This window comes from Lynx canadensis, chromosome B3, assembly GCF_007474595.2.
Source record: "Lynx canadensis isolate LIC74 chromosome B3, mLynCan4.pri.v2, whole genome shotgun sequence".
Taxonomy (NCBI): Eukaryota; Metazoa; Chordata; class Mammalia; order Carnivora; family Felidae; genus Lynx; species Lynx canadensis.
The window spans coordinates 55903272-55926205 of record NC_044308.2 but is presented as its reverse complement, the minus strand read 5'-3'; the positions used below and the strand labels follow the sequence as shown (position 1 = coordinate 55926205).

Below are 22934 nucleotides of genomic sequence, written 5' to 3'. Positions count from 1 at the left end.
ATTGAAGTGATTTTTTTTTTTTCAGCACACATCAAACTTTTAGAGGACAGCCGTTGAGGAGCTCATCCTTGGCTACATGAAAGTAAATCGGATAATGTTTACATATAACTTGGTTGCTAGGACCATCCCAGTAAGAAAAGTCTGTTGTAAAATTGATGATCCTTAACTGTTTTTACTTGCTGACTGTCAGCTGATGATGGGTTCTGGTTTTGAAGGCCAGAGAGATCTGGGGAGACCACTTTGTGGAACCAACAAAAGGTTAGACAAACAGCAGGTTTCTTCTGAGCATTCTCTTAAGACATAAATGAAACCCCAGTAGCTGGGGCTGGTGGAGAGAGCATTACCTCCTGTCACCTCGTTTGTGTCACTGCTGACTCAGTGACACGGTATCCCAGACCCCGATTTGAACACTTGCTGGCCAAATGTATCTCCCCCTGTGCTGCTATGTCTTGCCACCTCATCACAGTTTAATAAGGCATTTGGGATTTTAGACAGCTTCTATAATTACAGCAGAATGCTAACAGTGTTTGCTATTGATTTTTATTCCAAATGTCAACTTTTCCTGTGCTCCATACACATATTACCCTTCACTCCCTTGCACATTACCAGTGTCATTTTTTAAATCTCTCATAGAGTCAATATTAATCAAATGTCCATAATGGAAAACATCCTGAGAATGCAAAAGGAAAGGAAAAAAGGTATCCTTGCGTGCCTTGTTTGGAAGGATGGAAATTACCCAGAATCCTATTCTTTTTTTTTTTTTTTTTTTTTTTTTTTTAGGCCAACAGGTGGCACTGGTGATTTCTAGCAATGAATTGGCCCTATAGCTCTAATGTATGGAAGTTCTCGAATGTAGTAGCATTTAGAGGTTAGGATTTTTTTTTTTTTTTTTTTTGGCAAAAGGTGCCATCATATGGCCCTAACCATTAATTGAAACGCTTGTAGCCTACCCAGTGGTTTTTTTTTCATGTTTATTCATTTATTTTGAGAGAGAGAGAAAGAGAGCAAGTGCAAGCTGGAGGGGCAGAGAGAGAGAGGGAAAGAGAGAATCCCAAGCAGGCTCCAAACTGTCAGCACCTAGCTGGATGTGGGGCTCGAACTTATGAACTGTGAGATCATGACTTGAGTGAGCTAAGATCAAGAGTTAAGCACTTAACTGACTGAGCAACCCAGGTGCCCCCCTCAGTGGAGTTTATTTTAATATAAATTTGCATGCTGTTAAATAGGGTTTTTTTTTTATTATTTATAAGCGATCCAGAGGAGTTATGTGGGCAATAGAATGCATATAATGTAAAGAAGTTTAAAGTATTCTGTAAACCCTGTTGCACAGTTCCTGATGCTAGTTTGTATGTGACAAACGACAACTATCAAAGAACTGGAAACTGAAGCACACATTTTTAACTTAGCACTGAGAGTGTAGTTGTAGGTTTTAAATATTTGTATTTCCTGTCTTATCCGAGACACATTGCTTTGCAAACCTGTTCTCTTTTCATTTTTTTATAGCATGGTGTCCTAGAAAGCAAATTAGACTTGAGAGCCAAGCAGACCTACCGTAGATTCTAGACTCCATCATCTATGAGGTTGCACACCCTGAAAGATGGTTAGCTCAAACAAGCCTGGGTTTCTTCATCCCTAAATGATGTCTATCTCCAAGAGATGTGGCAAAAATTAAGTGATAGTATTGTAGCTAGTCAGTATCTAGTATGTAATATGTACCCAGTTAGTTTCTTTTCCCTTTGTTGATTTGAATTTTAACACTGGCTGAGGCAAAAAAAAAAACAAAAAAAACAAAAAAAAAAAAACATAAGAAGAAGAAGGAGAGGGGGACGGGGAGGAGAAGGAGATGATTAGGCACGGAGGTCTATTGTTAAAAAATAAATTAAAAAGTATATATTTAAAAAAACATTACATGTTCTAATTCTCTACCACTTTGGATTATTTGTATTACCTTTCATTTTTGTGAAGAGATTCTAGCATTTAATAGATATGATTTAGCCTCAATTCCTCAAGGTCAGGGGCTTGGTTACTATAAATTTGTGGAGAGAAGGCTCTGAGGAATTTACACAGAGTCTCAGCTTCCGTCTCTCTGCAGGCATCAGCTAGCATCCCAGCATCTAAGCGTGCTTTCCCAAAGTATGTATAAGTACAATTAAGCAGCTCGGACTGAGTTATCACACTTTTGTTTGACCCTGCCTCTAAAAAGTTTATTTGCTTCTGCTTTTTCAAAAGATCTTTGATAAAATGGTGATAATATTCCTGATCTCTTGCCTATTAAAAAAAAAAACAAAACACTAGCATTATTAGGAACATCTAAACTGCTCATCTTTCTGATGAGAAAAAAAGACCAATTTTTTTTTTACATTTATTTATTTTTGAAAGACAGAGTGAGACAGAGTGTGAGTGGAGGAGGGGCAGAGAGAGAAGGAGACACAGAATCTGAAGCAGGCTCCAGGCTCTGAGCAAGCATTCAGCACAGAGCCTGATGTGGGGCTCGAACCCGCGAACCATGAGATCATGACCTCAGTTGAAGTCGGATGCTTACCGACTGAGCCATCCAGAGACCCCAAAGACTGATTCTTTTTATTTGACTTGATCACTCAGTGTCCTTCCACATAGTGGCACCTGTGGGGTCATCAGCCAAATTAAAGAAGTAACTGATTTATTATTTCCATAAATGCACGGTGCATTCCTTTTACTCTGAGTATACAGCAAAAACTGCTCATGCTAAGGAATAGTAATCAAAATGACTAAAAAGGCACATTTTTATCATCCAAACATAAGCATAGCTGTGGTGGTATCTTATCAGAGTACATAATAATAGAAATGAATTATGTCGGTAAAATCTTGAGGTTTAAGATTTACCATGATAAATATTTTTCATTAAAGTGAAATATCTTGGCAGAGTCACTTTCATATGCAGACTGTTGACACAAGGAGGCCAGCTGTGCCCATGCAGATGCCGAGATTTGGGTCTATATTATTAATGATTTATCATGTCATGGAGAGCTTAGATTAGTTTTGAAAGCAATCCCTTGCCACAAAAGCACTTTCTATAACGTGCGAATGCAAGGAATACTATATGTGCATTCCAAACTAAAGTAATCATAGAAGCTGTAGCTACCTTTGAAATGTCGATACCTCTCTTTTTATTCTGGAACATGCAATTCTAGATCCTAAACTGTATTATTCATTAAAATTTATACAAAAATGTTATTGCATATCAACTGGATAGTGAGCAGTGTGTGTATCTGAATTAACACATCTATAGACATAGATGATGGAATGAAGGAGATAGAATGGAACAAAAATGTATTGCAAACCTATTGTATACCATGTGCTTTTGCCCTAAATCTCACATTCAATGTGAGGTTGGATTAAGTTTCCCAATCCATTCTGCAGGATTCCAAGATTGCACTGCCTTCAGGGCATGTGTAATAACATTGGCTAATATTTATTCAGGGCTTGCTGTGTTCCAGGTAAGATGCTAAACACTTTACATGCATTATCACATTCAGTCTTCATAAGACCCATCTGAAATATTGTTATCACCCCTGGTTCACAGATAAGAAGACAGAAGCAGAGTGCAGTGAAATAAATTATCCCAAGAGAGAAGGAGCCTGGACTTGAATCCAGGTTTCTGATGTTTTAAAGCCTTCACTATTAACTATTGCTGTTAACGGTGACCTCACCATTAACCACTATTACAACTAAGCAAGAAGTAGGATTCTGATCCTACTTAGTTACTACCTGTGTGGCCTTAGGCAAGTCACTTGAAGTGTGTGAGCCTCAATTTCTTCTTCTATAAAATGAAGATAATAATACTATTCACCTCACAGAATTGTTGTGAGTTAATACTTGTAAAATGCTAAGAACAGACTTTGGCACATGTTAAGCACTGATGCTTTGCACGGTAATATTTAATGAGTTGTACTCTTTGATAATTTATATACTTTCATTGACTATTACACACAGAGTCTCTATAATTTTCAGATAGCTTTTATTCTGAAAACTAGATTGGAAATGAAACATAGAAATTAAATTCTCGGGGTGCTTAGGTTGGCTCAGTTGGTTAAGCGTCCGACTCTTGACTTCAGCTTAGGTCATGATCTCATGGTTCATGAGCTGAAGCCCCCGATGGGGCTCCGAGCTGACAGTATGGAGCCTACTGAGGATTCTCTCTCTCTCCCTCTCCCTCTGCCCCTCCCCTGTTCGCTCTCTCTCTTTCTCTCTCTCTGTCTCAAAATAAATACACTTCAAAAAATGTTTAAGAAATTAAATTCTGAAGTTTACTCCTAAAGAAAACAAACAAAAGATTATGAATTAAGTTACTACTTATCACTGATGGGAGATGTATGCATATAATAATAAAGCATAATTGCTAACCATCTATAGCACTAGTCCTTTAAGTATTCTTTCTGGGTGTGGAAAGAGCCAGATATCTTCCTCCTTTTCTTTCTTTCTTTCTCTTTCTTTCTTTCTTTCTCTTTTCTTTCTTTCTTTCTTTCTTTCTTTCTCTCTCTCTCTCTCTCTCTCCCTCCCTCCTTCCTTCCTTCCTTCCTTCCTTCCTTCCTTCCTTCCTTCCTTCCTTTCCTTCTTCCCTCATTATTCACTCATTAAACCAACATCCTTACAAGGGTACTATGCTTGCCCTGGGGATACAGGTGAGTAAGTCCTTACTCTGGAGGAGCACACAGTCTAGAAATGACTATACCCTTTGGTTTAGCACATAAAAGCGTGTGAGAAGGTTGTAGGTTCCATCATCTGATCCGTTTCACAAGTATTTAGGGTGCCCACTAAATGCCAGGCACTGTGCTAGGCACTGGGGCTGTTCAGGTAAAAAGACAAGATTCCTGCAGTTAAGAAGCAGCCAGTAGGGAAGACATCCTGAACAGATATTTTCCTTACAATTTGGCAAATTACATAAATGAACTTGCTGGGACAGCACAGAAAAGAGTTGCTGAAACCCATCCCGGGGCTAGTAGAATGAAGGAAATTTTGATACTTAAACAAAATTTTTGGTAAAAGTCAAGTAAAACAGAAATTAAAGTACCTGAAATGATGGGGAAAGAGCACCCCCAGAAAGCAGAGATACCACAGGTGAAGACATGGTGACCTGAAACAACATGACACAGTGGGGGACTACAAGGGGCCACACAATGCTAAAGCCTAAAGCACAAAGTGGGACAGCATGCGGGGCTAGAGGAGTAAAGGGGCCAAAAGGTTAAAAGTGTATAAAAGCAATGGAAAGGACCAAATGCCAACAAACTACATAGAGTGAGCACTTTCCTTAGATTTCTTTCCACTAAAAGCCAAATTAAAAGAGTGTCATTTTCCTGGCCGTCAAGATTCCGGGAACCAAGGAAATGATGAATCCTTAAGAATAATGTTTGGATCCTGACCGAAAGATAAAGGGTACTAATCTTCCGATGTCAGCGGATTGTCCACTTCCCTGCTTCTCTCCCCCAGTGAACCAAACATCGAGATTGGCTCAGAGGTCTAGACTGATAGCCAGACTGGGAACATGTCTAATCCTTGGCTCCAAATGACCTGTTAGCACACAGCCTTCTGCAACCTAAAAGTTTTTTTTTTTTTTTATTCCTGGCTTTAAGAACTCAGTCCAGGGTAAATTGCATTCTCAGGGAGTGGTGCTCCCCTAAAGTTGGCCATCGTGGAATTTCTGCAAAGAATTCAGGCATCTAAAGAATTGAGCTTTTTTTTTTTTTCTTTGCTACCATGGCAGACACAGAACAACTCCTAAGGGTTCTGCCTCCAGGTGGGTGGCAGTTTGACTCTCATCAAGCCCCTGGTCACCCCCTAGCATCTTCATTCAGTGCACAGAGCCCTCTGCCTGCAGCTGGGGGGGGGGGGCTTCCTTTCTTGATGGAGAAAATACGAAATGACTGGATGCCAGTAAAACAGGCACAGCTTTCTGGGTCAGAAGTTGGCTGGGGAAGGGCCCTGACTGCCAAGTAACTTGCAATGATGTCAGAGCCGAGCACAACCAGAAAACACCAGCCAGCCAGCCAACAAAAGCCTTAAGAACAACAGAAAAATCACAGAGCTGCCTTGCCAAAGCTGTTCTTTCCGCCCCCTACCCCTTTCTTCGAATAGGAAGAACAGCAGGAAGAGAGTTTATATTTTAAAAGACTCTCCCTCCTCCTCCCTCCTTCTTCCTTTTGGTAACAAAGTGTTAACTAGTGAGGAAACAGTGCTCAGGATGAGTCCCCCAGCAGTTCCTTGGGGTGTCTTTTTTGAGTTCCTTTTCAAGGCTGTCAGTGGAAGTTTCGGAAACAACTCAGAACAAGGGTACTTTTTCTAAATGTGAGCATGTAACTTTGTGCAGGGGAGAAAGCAGGAACCATTGAAGAGAGGAAAATCCTTTCTCTTGCCCCCTTCACTCTTTCACGGTAACTAACCATACTCAAATGAAAAGGAAAAGTTTGGTGGAAAAGCTCTTCTTTCTTTTTCTTTAAATAGGGGTATCTTGGTTCATTCCAGCCATTTAGAGCCCTCAGTGATTCATAACTCAACTGGAAATCAATAAAACACAGCCCCCGTTCTTGGAAATGAAGTTTGGATTAAAATCTTCTTGTTTTGGAATATATGGCCTTTTTTTTTTTTTTTCATTTGTGACAGTCAATTTTAAATGATGTCACTTCAAGGACATTTTCATTTCTCCCACAACATATTACACGAAACACTTGCCTGTAAAACCGGCTCATTAGCCTGCAAAATTATACTGTACTGAATGGCTTTCATTCAAAGTAGAAATGGGATTTTTAGTAGGCAATTTCTGTATTTTATAAAGATAAAGCAATGTTTGATTGCTTCTTCCCAGCTGTTTTGCTTAGTGGTTGTAAAGAGAAATTGGAGGGGGTTGGTGGGGGGGGCGAGAAAGGTAATATGGGGGCGGGGTGTGTAAGGGTGTGTTTAAAAAATAAATCTTAGATTAGGAAACCCAGGCAGAACTTCACAGAACAACTGGGCCTGCTGCTCCTCGAGGCTGCAAGGATTTGTCCTCTGGATTGTCTGGAGGAAAGCGCTGAAAAAAAGTGAGGGAAGGAGAAAAAGAGGGAAAGAGGGAGGGACGCGACAGGGCTGCTTGTCAGGCGGCGGCAGCCACGGCGAGCTGGATGACTGAGGCTCGGGGAGTTGCTGAAGGAGCAGCCCTTCAGAGGCGGGGAGAGGGAGGGTGTGCGGCAGAGCGCCGGGGAGGAGGGACGCGGAGGCCACCGCGGGGTCAGCGGGGCCGCGGCGCCGGGCTGGGGGCCTCCAGGCGGCGCTGGCCGCGGCGCTCGGGTGAGGGTGAGCGCGCCGGGCCGCCCGCGCCTCCTGCCGTCCGAGCCCGGGGGTGGGCCCCGCGCCGCGAGCCGCCTAGTGCGGGGAGGGAACCAGCTCCAGCTCGCCTGATGGATTGACTTGGAGATGGATCGAATTACACCATTTGCCTTGCCTCGATTTGTTTTGCTCCCGCTCCGTCCCGCTGCTGCTGCTGCTGCTGCTGCTGTCGCTGCTGCAAGGACTGGTGGTGGCGAGTTGCAGGATCATATCGAGGAAGCCAAGACCCAAAGAGAGAGAGGGATATATATTTTTTCTTTTATTTTCTTTTTTCCCTGCGCGTGACAAGCTGCTTTTTTTCCTCTTTTTTTCTTTTTTCCCTTTTTTTTTTTTTAATTGTTACCAGCCGACCCCCCATGAGGTAAGACCATCTTGTAATCTGCTAATGCTCTGGGCTCCTGGTGGGGATCGGACCCAGATCCTCAGAGCCCGAATCGCAGCCTGTTTGTGTGTGTGTGTGTGTGTGTGTGTGTGTGTGTGTGTGCGCGCGCGCGCGTGTGTGTTGTCACTGGAGAGTTGATTTCTATTGCCAGCAGCTCTGTCCGCCTGCGGACGCGCAGCGGGCTGGAGAGGTTTGGCGGACCCGTCAAAACTGGCAATGGGGGAGGCCTAGGGGGAGGGGCACGTGGACTTGGAGACCCCCTCCACTGTGCACCCCCCACCCGGGAACAAAAAAAAGGGCGGAAGGAGGGGGGCAAGTAAAAGTTTCTTGCCAGGCAGTGCCGGCTCGGCGCTCCCCCGCACGCTATCAGTGGGAACCCGGGCTGCTCGGGTGCTTGGGCACGGCGTCTCCAGCCCGGGCGGGAGCCGCGCCGAGGCCGAAGAGCCGGCTGCGGACTCGGCCGCCCCCTTCCGCCCGCCGGCCCCGAAGCCGACGCCGGGACCATCGGGGTCGCGCAGCGCCCGCAAGGCTAGGAGGGGACCCGCGAGCATTCGCCTGCGCCCGTAGAGGGGGCGCAGCGCTGGCACCGAGACCCTAGCGGCTCACCGCGGAAGCCCGCTACCTGTCAGTGCGCCCCGGGCTCGGACGGCCCCCGGCAGCGCCTGGGGGCGGGGGCGGGGGCTCGGGTCTTCTGCCCCTCCAGCCCCCCAGCCACCCAGCCCCCCGGGCTGCAGTCCGGAGGGCAGCCACTTCCCACCCGCCCTCTCCCCCTGCTGGCAGAGCGCGCCGCGGGCGGGCGCTGGGGCCCGGAGCTGCCCACAGCCCACCCCCCACCGCCCACCCGGCGCCCCGGTTTCTTCTGCCGGCCACTCTCCCCCGCAACTTTCCGTGCTTTGTTCTACGGCTGGAAATGATTTACGGAAGCGTCTTGGATAGGGTCTCCGCCAGGCGGCAAGAGCCCAGCGCTGAGATGTGTGACGTTCTCATCTACCCATCAATTATGGATGGAAACAAATAAGGAAGAGTCAATTTTGCATGAGCCCCTTCTCCGGCAGCGAGAGGCGTCCTGCAGCCGGGAGGGAGCCGCCGCTCGCGTCGGCAGGGGGATGGTGAGGAGGAAGGTAGGGAAACTTTTATTTCCCGTCTTGACAGCGATGATGTTTGTTCCTAGTCTGCAGAAACTGATACAGCAGCCGCCTTGGGTAATTTCGAAGGGCTTAAAGCTTGCTCTGTCGTGTGTAAGTGTTGGATTGAAATAAAAGGTCATAAAAGACTTGGTGTGGATGAGAACTGGGTTTTAAGAATTTCTTCTACTAAGTCGACTCTCAGGACCTCCTCTGTCAGGTGATTGTTTAAATACCGAACTTGTAAAGAGCTGAATGTCATGGAACTAGAGGAAAATGAAGTAGCAGTATTAATTAAGGCATTAAAGGAGCTGAGGGTAGTACTCTGTTTCTGAGGTGACCAGTCAGCAACCCCAGTTGCCCTCACCAGTCTCAGGCGGGTGACTTTCACAGAAGGGACAGTAGATTGTTATTATAGATATATAGACTTTGTAAACAGTAATTGGACCTCATGCCCACCACTATGGACGGCTGCTTTCTCTTTAAAATAACGGTAGTGTTTCCAGTTACTTGGGAAAAGAAAGGTCTGGGGTAATTTTCCTAAGAACTTCTGGGTACTAAGAATCTTAAGTCTGCAGTAAAAAAGTCTAGGTGCTTTTTTAAGGACTGTCCTTCCCTCTGCTTGTCCTTTGGAGTAGTAAAGTGGATTATTGTGTTTATTTCAAGGCTAAAGTCCTAGGGAAAGGTTTAACACTTTTTTTCTAAACTGTTTTCGTCTCTGTTCCTCGGAATAGGAGAAATACTTGTTTGGAGAAATTTTTCCAGGTTTCTTCCTTATAGAACTGAGAAAAACCTCAGACAGTTCAAGGTGAGGATTTCACTGTCCTTTTGGTAGTTTAAACAATAGGTTTTGATGCTGGTCTGTTCAAGTTGTTAAAAAATCCTATTGCTCTCTTAGGTGTCTAACTCGGGAAATTAAGTTGTATGTAGTTCTGTTGAACATAGTGAGTGACAGGCATATTCTGTCAGGCTGACAAATATTACACAAACATTTACCCGGCTTAGATAAATAGAAGTTGCCAAGTAAACTCTGAGATTTGGCCCCAGATTATCATGCATTTAAAACATCTTAAGGTAAATAAACTATTTACCTTAAGCCATAGCTGGGTTTTGTTTTTTATAGTTAGTGTCTGTGCTTTGATTTAGGTCCCTGGCTTGTGCTGTCAGAAAGACAGTTAAGTAAATAACCCTAGGATCTCCAAAATGTGTTGTTTAGCAAACCATTTTCTTCCATTAGCACGTTTAGTTAGATTAACAGCCAGTTACTGTTTCTTACTGGATTCTGCAGAATATTGCTACCGGTCATCGCTTCTACCAGAGATGCTACATAGATTACCTTTTTTGAGGAACATTTCTGTGATGCAGGACAGTATGCCAGGAATATCGTGACTTCTCCATCACTAAACATCTGGTTAACTCCAGTTTGATTTCGATTTGTGGGCATTCTGCCCTCTTCCTTTTTTTTTTCTTTCTGTCTTCTCTCTTTCTTTCGTTTTTTTTTCTTTGTTTTTGTTTGTTTTTTGGTTTTTTTGGTGGGTTTTTTTGGTGCCCACTAATAGCACCATCTGGTCATGTCTCCCCTGGTTTGATGGATTTGAAAGATGCCTGTGATGTAAACCTATTAGTCCCTTAGAGTGAGGGCAACTTAGAAATCCGGTGGACTTCAGTTCACTGGCCGCTTGCAGCGCAGGAAGGATCTGTCCAGTAACTGTGCTCTGGGTAACCGGGCCCCTGCATCCTTGTGTGGTGGTTTCTAGTGCTTGAAAGGCACACAGGCAAGTAAGCAGGAACCAGAGCTTTGGTTCACAAAGATGCCCATCATTGTTAAGGACTTCTTGAAACTGGAGAAGTTCTTCACTTCTTGCTGCTCCATCATAATGAACGCTGGTAATTAGCTTAGTCATTGTTCTTGCATGTGAGTTTCACTAAGATACAAAGAGTGAAAAATGCATCTGAAATGGGGTCATTTTTTACCCTTCTGATGCATTTTACACAGACTTAGGAGCCTGGCTGAGTGCCTAACCATTATTGGTGTCACCGTAGGAGGTGAACTCCCTCCCTCGCATATTGCAGGATAAAATATTACCTTTTATTTCAATTAATAGACTTTAAGGCTGCATATTCTAGGTTCATTTCTAGAGGAAGCAAGAGGTACTCGGGGTATGCCAGCCAGTCGGTGTTTATTGAGTACCTGTCATTTGCAAGGAGCTGTGCTAGCCAATGTGTCAACACCAGGTGAGGCAGACATGTTTCTGTATGTTCAACTTAAGTAAGAATGCAAAGAAATAGAGAATGGCAAAATGGATCCCTTGGCAAGAAATGTAAATATGCATCATTTTTTGAACCATGTTGTTTAATCCTAAAGATTCACACTAAGAATTCAACATCCTGTTAGTGTAGTTCGCGAGTTGAAACTGTCATTAGAGCAGGAGAACTCATGTGAATGGAGACTGAGCATTGAAATCTACCAAAGCCAGTGTCTTAGGTTGCTGCTTATTTCATGAACGGCTGCCTACTTCTCGTTCGGGGGGAAAAAAGTGCTCTTTGATTTGTTCCCATGACACATACAGAGAATAAAATTCATAGGACTGTGTTAAGCATATCAGAACCCTCTTCAGTTGAGGTGGCTGTTCTTGGGCGGACTTTTTTGTCCTCAGACCTGACAACAGCTAATACGTGCAGCTGATACAAGTGGGGCCACTTCTACTTCCCCTCGTCCAACAGGAAAACTAGGAAATGTCCTTGCTTTGAAAAGCGACCATTTATGTAACCAAGGGCGATCAAATCAGTGGTCCACATAGATACCACATGAGGTGGACTTATTTCTCAAACTTTTCATTTCTATTAAGCTTTTGTTAGCTCACCCAGATTAGCATTTTAACAACCCTGAAGTGAACTTCTGCCATTCTCTCTACTTGGACACAGTGTGTAGATCATCCATCATCCTGTCCTTGGCTACAACAGGCTGCTGGCTCCATCACCATTTGGAGCTACACAGAATCCATCCGACTGTGAACAGCACAGCTGGCTACAGCAATTTTTTCTTCCACACCACTGGCAGCATTGTCTGGCTGTGGTAACTAAAGTTAACACCCAGAACGGGAAGTTTCCATTGTTTGGCAACCTGTGCTGGGCCCCTCGTCCAGTTCTGGGCACACACCTGCAGTAAGACTCTGCTGACTTGCAACGGTGCGCTCCACGTGAGCGAGGACGTGCCACAGCCTGGTACGGCCCAGAGTAAAGCCTCTATGGGCTCCATACAATTACAGCACCAGAATTACAGAATTAGAAGGCTTTCAGACACCATTCTTCATTCACCGTCAGAATGCAGTCTTTTGGAAAAAGGGAAGAACAGAATGAAAGTAGCCTTTGGCCCGTGACTCCAAATGACAGAAAACAGAAAAGGACTTTGTCAAAGTTCTTTGGAGAACTGAACATGTCATTGCTTCCTCCCTTTTCCCAAAGAGCATGTGATGTAACTAAATCTGGGGCCCATGTCTAATAGAACCCAGTGCTTTCTATCACCCTTTTTTTTTTTTTTTGGTTTTCTTCTTTTTTCTAAGAAGATAACCCGTTACAGCAGTAATTGTTTGATAAAACAAGAGTGACAGGAGGTGGATACGTTTGTTAAGTTATGTTGCAAAACTTTAAAAACCAACTTTTATAATTGGAGGTACTGCTTTTAGAGTTTGATGTGAGAGGGGGAGACTGCCTGGTATTTTGGTCAGGATAGTCTTCTCGCTTCTCTCCCTGATATTTGCTACTGAAATCAGCCACAGATCAGCTGGGATGATATGACGGTGATGAAGGTGATAGAGAAAGGGGAAGGGGAAAAACAGCAACAACCATAATACCTACCACTTACTGTTAGTCTTGATCTTAATTACATTGTGTAACCTTCAATCAACTGCACTATGTGGGCTCTGTTATTATTATCACTGCTTTATCTAAAAAGAAAACTCAGGGACCTGAGAAGTCAGGTCATTTTCCTGAGGCTGTACAGCAGGGAGGTAGGAGGTAGAGTCGGGATATGAACTTAGGTCTGCCTCACATGTCAGCCCACACCCTTTAGTCACGACACTGAATTGTTTCTGGGAACATGGACCACGCTACTATTTTGTGACTCCCTGATATTTCTGACTTTTGTTTTCAACAAAAAAGTCCTACTTTGAGGGAGAATTTTACTCTGAATGAAATTATATGTGCAGTGTGGCTATCCTCTTAAATTTTAACCTTGCTCTAAACTAAATCATATTGTTGTACTCTTCTTTCACTTTTATTCCTGGTGGCCAAATAATTATGACACTCTTCTTTTCAAGTGTCCTAGAACAGCATCTTCTTCTCCCGCCATTTTTCTCCATGGTAGGCTTTCCTGTCCAAGATTACAGTGGCATAGGACAAATGGCAATATTCATCACTCTCCACCAAAAAAGTGAGTCTGCATCAGGGTGCAATTGACATTCATTTCCCTGATCTTGGCAGGTGAAGATCCATTATGTATCCCTGTCCCATTTCCCAGGAGTATTTATGGGCCCCATCAGCAAAGACAGTGAGAGGTGCAGCTGTTCACGCATTAGTGGCACCAGGATGGAAAGTGTATTATTGAAGCTTGACTATGTATTATATTGTAATACGCATTTTTCTTACTTATGGCTGCAGGAGAGTCCTTTTACCTATACGAGTAATCAGACACATTGTTGAGAAATTTTCACTGGTGCCTCAGCATTTCTCTGGTTGCCCCCTTTTTTTTTCTTATTCAGGATTCCTATGGGAGGGAGAACAACAAATACACATTACCACTACACAGAATGCTGAAATTTAAGGTGTTCAACATATATTTATGGGAAAGAAATACGGGTTTTAAGAAGTTCAGTATGTTGGTACATGTATAATAAGGCCTCGGGAAGATCTGCAATTACTTAGCCTATTACTGGAGTCTGTATTTAAAAATAAAGTCAGGAATTTCTACTCAGACGAAGAACTGGCACATATGAACCAGAGCAGATGAAGCTCTTTGAGAAAATAACACTTCCATTCCCAGGAGCCGGCTGTCAGCAGACCAGAGACTGACTCCCCCCTGCGTCTGCGTTGGCCTAGGCACCACTTGTCATTATAGGGGTCTCTGGAAGCTTTTTTGGTCTGCAGAGTTGTCTACACCTATCAGTAAGTCCCCAAACCTCCTCCCCTGGGTAATTGGTAGATCAAGTAAATAGATGTTTAAAAGCTACAGAAGGAGGAGAGGGAGGAGGAGAAGGAGGGGCAGAAGAAGAAATAAAGAATGTTGCAGTTGTTTCTGTTTTTGTCATTGCTGGGGTAACCATTTGTTCATTCAGTCATCTTTTACCAAGTGTCTGCTCTGACAAAGTAGGTGCCAGGGTGGGGAAATGGTTCAAAGAGGAACTGACACAGAGTTCCAGAGCTCAAGGGTCTTATTGAGTGGTATAGAAAAGACGAGGTGAACACATTAGCCAAAATAAAATGGCGAGCATTGTAAGTGCCAGAAAACATGCACACAGACCTATGGAAATTGAGAGGAGTGAGAAGTTATTTCTGGCTAGGGTAGTCAGGGAAAGCTTTATGGAGCCACTGATATTTGAGCTGGTCCTTGAACTAGGTGGGATTTGGACAGGTGGACTGTGAGGGGCAGTGGGGGAGGTGGTGAGAGGGAGGGCATTCCAAGCATAGAGAACAGCTTAGGCAAAGGCCCTGGGGTGAGGGTGGGGGCGGGGATCTAGATCAGTTGTCCACATTTGAGTTATAACCTAGCACAGACTTGTCTTTCAGGTGTGAAGAGGCAGTTTACCAGGCAATCCACAAATATTTATTGAGTATCTCTGGTCTACTCCTCTTAGCCATTCAGCAGATGGCCCCGCAGCTTAAGCCATCAGAATGAATGGGATCAATCTTGTGGCGATTCAGTAGACTGCTCTGTGATCAGTGCTAAAAACTCCATATCAACTGCCAACTGGTTCAGTGTTGCACGAGAACATTGCAAGGGAAAATACGATTTTTGCCTCAAGATGGTTCCCCCCACGGGGTTGTGTAGCAGAGCCAAACTAGAAGGCTCCTGCCTCATTGGTTTCATCTTTTTTAACCTGAAATAACTCTAGACATAGACTCTATCAGGAATAGATTGCGTACATCTATGAGGAGGATTGGAGATGGGAAAGGGGGATATGGAGAGAGGAAGCTGAAGAGAGTAGAAATAGCATGAGCTGGACTCTAGGTGCTCAGTCCACCCTGCAGGTCCCATGAGGCTGGATTGCCTGTTCATCCCTGAAAGGTAGCACAGCGAGTGATATGCAACAAATATCTTAGTAAATGTGTCTATCGAGTTTAACATTTTATTACACTGCAGATGTAGCCTATCATGCCTGGTAAACTCTGCAAAAAATGAGGTTGGAGCTGACAGTTTTTTCCCAATAAAATGAAAACGTAGCAGTGAACAATTTGGAAAGTTACTAATGCTTCCTTTTGGAAAATCTCATCCTCCAGAGACCCTGGTGTTTCAGCTCCACTTTCTGGGTCTGAACTTTCAAGATAAACTCAGCCCCATCAGTGGCTGCCCACAACCCCACCTTTCCAGCTCCCTCCCCACCTCCCTTCTCCTATGCACAGCCCTACTCCAAGATAGGCTGTTGGGTATGAGGGTTTCCAAGCCATCGTTAACCCCTCAAGTTAACATAAATTGTAATCAAACCACTTAACCACAGTTAAGTTTAATGGTGGAGGTGCTAAGCTTCATGGAAAGAAAGACGGGTCATTCAGTATAGTATAAGCATGCTTATTAGAACGCATAATAAAGGAAAAATAAAATGAAAACAATTACATTAGGGAATGATTAAGCCAATTACTTTGCCAAGAATTGTTCCAGCGGTTCAGTTTTCCTTGGTACATTTAAGTCTTTTACAAGCTAATAGTTACGTGACAGACAGTCTGAGAGAAGACTTAGGTCTAAAGAATCACTGCCAATGAAAGATCAATCAGAAATTATAAAATAGGTCAATGGGGAAAAAGGATTAAGCATATACAAGTTCAATATCAGGAACTTTTCAGGAATATTCCAGTGACATAAAGCAAAGAACCTGTTCAGTCAAATAATTAGTCTGGCTCCCACCCAGTTATTTTTTGAAGCCAAGGACACGCTGCCTCCCCCTGCATAAAAAGCACAGTTGCCTTCCAGACAGGACCTAAAATAAACTGGCCTGGCTCAACTGCGCTAATAATAGGAGCTAGCGCTTACTGTGTGCCATGGCGCTGTGCCCAGCACTCTAAATATGTTATCTAATTTAATCCTCAGGCTACCCCTGAGAGTATAGGACTGATAGGTAACCTCGAGCTAGCATCTACTGAGTGCTTACTGCGTGCCTGATACACTTTTAAGTGCATATACTAAATGATTTGATCAGCGTTCGTTGAGGGAGGTATGATTATTAATAATATCCTAGTTTTATACAGGAAACTGAAGGAAACTGAAGTCGGGGAGGTTAAGTAATTTTCCTAGGGTCAAACCCCAGGGGACTTAGATCCATGAGAAAGAGCATAGCAGGGTGTTTAACACCTTGAACTCTGGAGCCAGCCTGTCGGGTGTGAGTCCTGGCTGTGAGTCCTGGCTGTGTGACTGATCAGCTGTGATCTTGAGCAAATTATTTGACCTCTCTGAGCCTCGGTGTCACCACATAAAAGGTGGCTGATGTTGGTAGTCCCCACCTGGAAGGGTTGTTGTGAGACCTAAATGAATTAATAGTTGAACAGCAGTTAGAATAGCGCTTGGCAGGTAGTGAGTGCTATATATACGTCAGTGTCTGTTAAACAAAAGTAAATGCAGTCTGGCTCCAGAGCCCATGCTTTTAGCCCTTATCCTGTGCTGTCTCTTCATAGGTGACTTTATCATATCTCTTAACTGATATATAGAGACCTTGAGGCCAGTTTCACAACCAGCTACCCTCTACCCTCATGCACCATACTTGCTACAAATTCAGCCAGACTGGAAAGGAGAGTTTGGCTGGGGAGGTCCAGCAGCCTGGAGATTTAACCCAGACCTTGATGCCTGGTTGCATATCCCTGACCCTGATGTCAATCATTTCAGATTCATGATGGCAGAAATCTGGCTTCTACTGTTGATTGTTTTGAAGGCCGATACAGATGATTGGTATGTGTTCTGTGCTGGTTGCCCCCTGGGCTGATGAAAAGCTGAATAACACCCCGAAAATCTAGGCACAGTCCCAGACTATTCCTGTCATTACCCACATCTTCGATCTCTACCAGTGGTCCTCTCATCAGAATCTCACATGGTTAAAATGCAGATTCCCAGGGCCCCAGCACTAGGAGCTCTGTTCTGCTGGGTCTGGAGTCTGTTTGCAACCAACATCTCAGGTGACTCGCACCCTGCAGGCCCTTGACCGTGCTTTGGGAAATGATGCTGTGGTGTGGCCAGAACATGGATCCCCACCCCGACAAAGTGCTAGACTTCAAGTCTAGTGTTGGCAGGCCACTAGGTAGCAGATCTGAAACCTCTCCCCTACAGCACGGGAAGAATGGTGATGAGCCAGAGGCATCCCAGCTAGCTCATGAAAGAGTGAAGAAAGTTATAAAATCTGCTCAAAGCTAAAGAGGCTTTTTTCCCCCTAGTTGGCAAAAAAAAAAAAACCAACTTCACAGTGAGCAGAAATTAAGAAAAAAAAAGGGCACTCACTTATTTCTGCTGACTGGCCTATATCATTTCATAAATGGAGTCCTAGGCCAGTATTCATAGCAACAGTTTTTGATTTAATGATAAACTGAGATAAGGGTAATCAAACTTCATGCTTCAGGGCATAAGGTGATTGCCTGCTGCGGTCAGGATGGAATTTTTTCCCCTGTGCTTTGCACAATTGACTAGATGCATTAGAGAGACTACTCAGGCTGCACTGGAGAGCTGGGGCTGGAGGCCCTAGTGAAAACTGCGCTGGGCGAGATCATATGGGAAATGGGCTGGTATGTGATGAATAACCCCACCATCCTTTGGCTTCATCATTTTTGTTTCATGTGAGGATTCTGCATACCATGACTGTGTATTTCTGTAAACCACATGATGAGATTGGGAGTGTACTATGTTTGGAATCAGATGACCTGTGGCCAACAGAGTGCTCTCTGAGTGACTGAAGAAAGCACTGTCCCCTCGGACCCTCAGTCTCCTCCTCTGTGGACTCACAATTATAATAAGCATCACATAAGACATCAGAGGTGAATGTGTTCCATAAAAGCCAGCTAAATGCTGCTCCTGTGTAAGGTATTATTATGATAAAATGAATTACATTTTGTGGAATCACCATTTATTATAATCAGCAATATGTAAATCCCTAATCTACATGATGATATCAAATGCATAATCACAGTGTACATTCTTTGAGTTTTTAATCTGCCAAGCACTGAAGTGTTTTATTTATATTCTCTTAATGTAATCATCACATCAGCCCTTTGGGGCACATTATTTTTTATTCCCATTTTATAGATCAGGACACAGATGCTCGAGGAGCATCAGTTAGACTCCTATTGCTGTTATAACAAATGATTACAAATTTAGATGCTTACAATAACACAACTGTATTACCTCACAGTTCTGGAGGTGAGAAGGCCCAGATGGGTTTCACTGGGCTAAAGCAGGACTGTGTTTCTTCGGCAGGCTCTAGGGGAGAAGCCATTTCCTTGTCTTTTCCACCTTCTAGAGGCTGCCTTCATTTCTTCACTTGTGGTCCCTTCCTCCACCTTCAAAGCCAGCCATCCCTGACTCCGACTTCTCCTTCTATGGGCACATCTCTTTCTTGGATGTATGCCTCCCCCTTCCATCTTTTAAGGACCCTTCTGATTACATTGGGCCCGCCCAGATAATCCAGGAAAATCTCCCTCTTTTAAGATCCTTTGCTTAATCACATATACAAAATCCCTCTTGCTGGGTAAAGCAGCCTCTTCACAGGTTCCAGGGATCAGGGTGTGGACGTCTTTGGGGAGAGGTTGGGACAATATTCTGTCTGCCACAGTTCAGTACCTCACTAGGAGATGGCAGAGGCAGTCAGAATTCATGCCCAAGCCTGTCTGACTTCAAAGCCCACCATCTCAGCCACTCACTATGAAACCTTCTTAAGTCAATCAATGGAAGAAACAGTAAAGTCATAGAACATAAGTGCTCAGGAGGGCCCTGTTACTTTTAGAATAATCAATTGGGGGCTTTTAAAAATAATCATTATCGTAGTAACAAAACAAAAGTTAACCATACTGATCTTCATGTCCTACTTTGTACTAAGCGTACTATACATAGTCTTTCATTTATTTTGTGTGAGTTTCAGTATTATTTACCCGATTAACTGCATTTACAGAGTCCCTGAATCAAGGTGTCTTCCATGGGATGATTGAATAAAGAAGAAGAATTTAGGGGACTAGAGGACAATTTTGGAGGATTGTAAGGAGGGTGTTTTAATGGGTTTACCAGACATCTATGGGCAAGGCACTGGCCTTGCTGCCCTTAGTTCTCTCATTAGAACAAAGTGAAGTAGAAATGGGCAGCACAGAGTCTAGAGAATCTCCAAGATTCTTTCTAGTAGCAGGACTCCTTAATGCTATATTAACTTTCATATTTTAATTACCTTGGTAGTAGGATCAAATCTATTGGTTATTTTTAAAAATTTGAGGGGCGCCTGGGTGGCTCAGTCGGTTGAGCGTCCGACTTCAGCTCAGGTCACGATCTCATGGTTCATGAGTTCGAGCCCCGCATCAGGCTCTGGGCTGATGGCTCAGAGCCTGGAGCCTGCTTCCGATTCTGTGTCTCCCTCTCTCTCTCTGCCCCTCTCCCATTCATGCTCTGTCTCTCTCTGTCTCAAAAATAAATAAACATTAAAAAAAAATTTTAAAAATTTGAATTCACTTCGTAAAGAGACACATTCTAAAAATGTGTCCGCAAAAAGAGACAGACACACAGATAGTCCAACTTTCAAATTTATTATCACCATTTATATTTTACAACACTTTGCTCTTTTCTTTTGGGATCACTTAAACTTCATCGCCGCTAATATAGTTTTTAGACTCAATTTTCAGGAATACATAGATAGTATTTTCAGTTAGCAGTAATTTCACTCATTCAGCTCTCAGGGGTTGATAAACTACCATTGCACAATTTCCCTGTAATTTCAGTTACATCCCTGAAGAGCCATCCCCCATTGAACATGTAGGACAGATAGGGCAAATGAGTTTCAAAGTAGAGAGCCAAACCTGACGGGTTGGTAGTGGCTGTTGCAGCTTGCGTTGTAGAAATTTGTGAGACTGCATCCAAGGTCAGAGAGAAAAGGAAAGCCTTGACTGATTAGTAAAATCTTCTGTGAAAAGGGTATGGTGAATGGCAGCCCCTTTACAGCAAATTTGCCGTCTTTGATTCAGTATTTTCTTTAGGGACACATATCTCCCTTGCAACACTCATGGTCACTAATGGTATCCATATAGGTTGATAAGTATTTAGTGCAGATGTCATCTGGCGTGATGTTGATGTCTCAGCTAGCCCCGAGAACAGAGCTTGAATTATCTGACCCATGAGAAGGAAAATAAGTAACTCCCAATGGGAAAGAAAACCTAGTAATGATTACTTTTCCCAGTTCTTGCCATTTGCTTTCTTTTGTTGCATATTCCCTCAGTAATGCCTGTGTGTAACGTTTTATGTGAAACATGTTTATGTTCAGCGTTTTAACATTTCAGACTCCAAAACGTGATAAATGATTGTGCCGCTACAGATAACACCCTCACCATAGGTATATAAACACGGATGTGTATAAAAATGGAACATCACCACACATGTACACAAACACATACAGAGATTTTAAATGATAACTTTCAAAGTCACGCAGACTAGGGTTGGAATCCTGCCCTATCTGCTAACTAGATGTGAGTAATTGGGTATATCATTAGTTTCTCTAATTCCTAGTTTCCTTTTGTGTTAAGTGGAGAAAATATCACTTAGCTTAGAGATGTGAAATCAATTAGAGATATTGCATGGAAATTGGCCAGAAGAGTCCTTAGAACATAATAGGTGTTAGTCATGTTGGGTTTGGCAACCAGTAACAGAAAATCCAACTCAAAGTTGCCTCAACAATGAGGACATGTGTATATTAAGTTGCATTATAAGAAGTCATGAGACGGAGTGGCTCCAGGACTGGTAACTTCTTTGGTTCAATAATGTCATCAAAGACTCAGGTGCTTTCTGTGTTCTCTGCCATTCTCAGCCTGTCATCTTGTCCTTGGTGAGCTCTTTTCATATTCCCAATAAAACTGGCACATTCTATGTGAGTATCCAACAGATCAAGAGACTAAGTCTAACTAAGAAACCTTTCCTAGTAACACATTTCTCCTTGGTCTCTGTGGATAGAATCATTGACACCTTTTCATGGCTGAAGCCCAAAGTAGTCTTGGGCAGGGGGATGGGTCCACTGCAATGGACTTAGATGGGGAAGACTTTCTTATCTACAGACACGTGAACAGAATCAGCATTTTGTTACAAACTGTGTTTGTATGTATACATTGTTATATATGCATAATGTGTACACACAGGGTCTATTACATAAACATATTCATGAGTGTGCTCAATCTATAAAACTTTGGTGTTTGGCCAAAAAATATTTTTCTGCCATTATTTGAAAATTTTGCATATCTAAAGCAGATTTTTTTATTTAACCAGTCTGGCAATTAAAAATTATAAAAGATATGACACCAGAGGACAATGCTACAAAATGTGGACAGAACATATACACAATGAATTTAAGGGGCATCTGAGTGGTTTAGTCAGTTTAGTGTCTGCCTTCAGCTCAATTCATGATCTCACAGCTCTTGAGCTCAAGCCCATGTCAGGCTTTGTGCTGACAGCTCAGAGCCTGGAGCCTGCTGTGTCTCCCTCTCTCTCTGCCCCTCTCCCATTCATAGTTAACACCCTCTGTCTGTCTGTCTCTCTCTCTCTCAAAAATAAACATTAAACATTTTTAATAAAAAAATGAATTTGCTTTTGCTATGCTTCCACATTTTTCCTTTATTTTCCCCCGTAGGTTGTTTTAAATAAGAAGTAAGATACCCTTGCCACTTTGAAATGTCATAATAAATACAAGCCATAATTATGAAGGCACCCTTATCACTTGAGAGGTAGATACAAAAACACTAACTATATTTTCTTCAATTCTGAGACATTTCATGATTTTAAACTCACATTTTCTTATGGTTCCTACTTGGAAAAACCATTAGCCCCTAAATCTCTGTCAAGTTTCACGTGTTTCTGTTACACATTGTAAATCTGTATCTACTGAGGAAAGTTACCCACTTTTTTTTTTTTAATCTTTCTTGTCCCTTAATGAAACAAATATACTACAAACCACCTGAGTGGAAATCTTAGCTTGGCTCTGAGCCTCCTTTCACTCTGTACTGTTCACCTCTTTTCCCGGTATAGTCCTGCAATAAATCAGTCCTAAGGCCCCATAAAATGTGGGCAAGGAGGCTCCTCCTTTACCTGCCTTTGTACAACTGATCTGCCTTTGTAGTAAGCTGAAAATTAACCGCCTAGATTTTCATTTCTGTTCACCAAAGTGAAACTTCACTCAGGCCTTATCAAATAAAAGTCTCATTCTTTCAGGTCAAGCAGTAGCTCCTGTTCTGCTCTTCTCGGCATATCCAACCTGCACTATTTTCCTTTCAAAGAACAGTGAGTCTCCAGGAATCCAAATAGTCTAAGGTCAAATTCTGATTCCACCACTCAGCCTCTCAGAGCCTTGTTTTCCTCACTGGAAGATCAGGGTAATATATCTACCTCATAGAGAGATGTTATAGGGTCTTCTTCAGGAGGAAATATATTCAAAGCACTTGACATGATATCTGACATAATAAAAACTCAATATACTGTAGTAGTCTTATTGTTATTACTATTGTTTTTAAATCAAAGATGCCTGGCAATGTATGAAATATTCATATCTGAAGGGCTTGCAGATTTTGCGCATGGGTAGGTTCCATAAAATATATCTGGACGGCTACTTCTAAAAGCAGAAAGAGAAAAAAAGCCAAAACCATCCTGGTAGGAAGTTGGCGTTTGT

The 22934-nt window shown here is 43.0% G+C and overlaps 1 protein-coding gene across 8 annotated transcripts in view; it reads left to right on the top strand.

Moving 5' to 3' along the window:
- The first annotated feature begins 7635 nt into the window (after positions 1-7635).
- The window catches only part of SEMA6D (semaphorin 6D), a 55286-nt gene continuing 39987 nt past the window's right edge, over positions 7636-22934 (top strand). For 7 of the 8 annotated variants that reach the window (XM_030318259.1, XM_030318261.1, XM_030318257.1 and 4 more), the window contains exon 1: positions 8588-8841. The gene's annotated coding sequence lies outside the window, so the exon portion shown is untranslated. Of the gene's footprint in view, positions 7700-8587; positions 8842-22934 lie in introns of those variants that run through there. The other variant, XM_030318252.1, reaches the window with a different exon arrangement.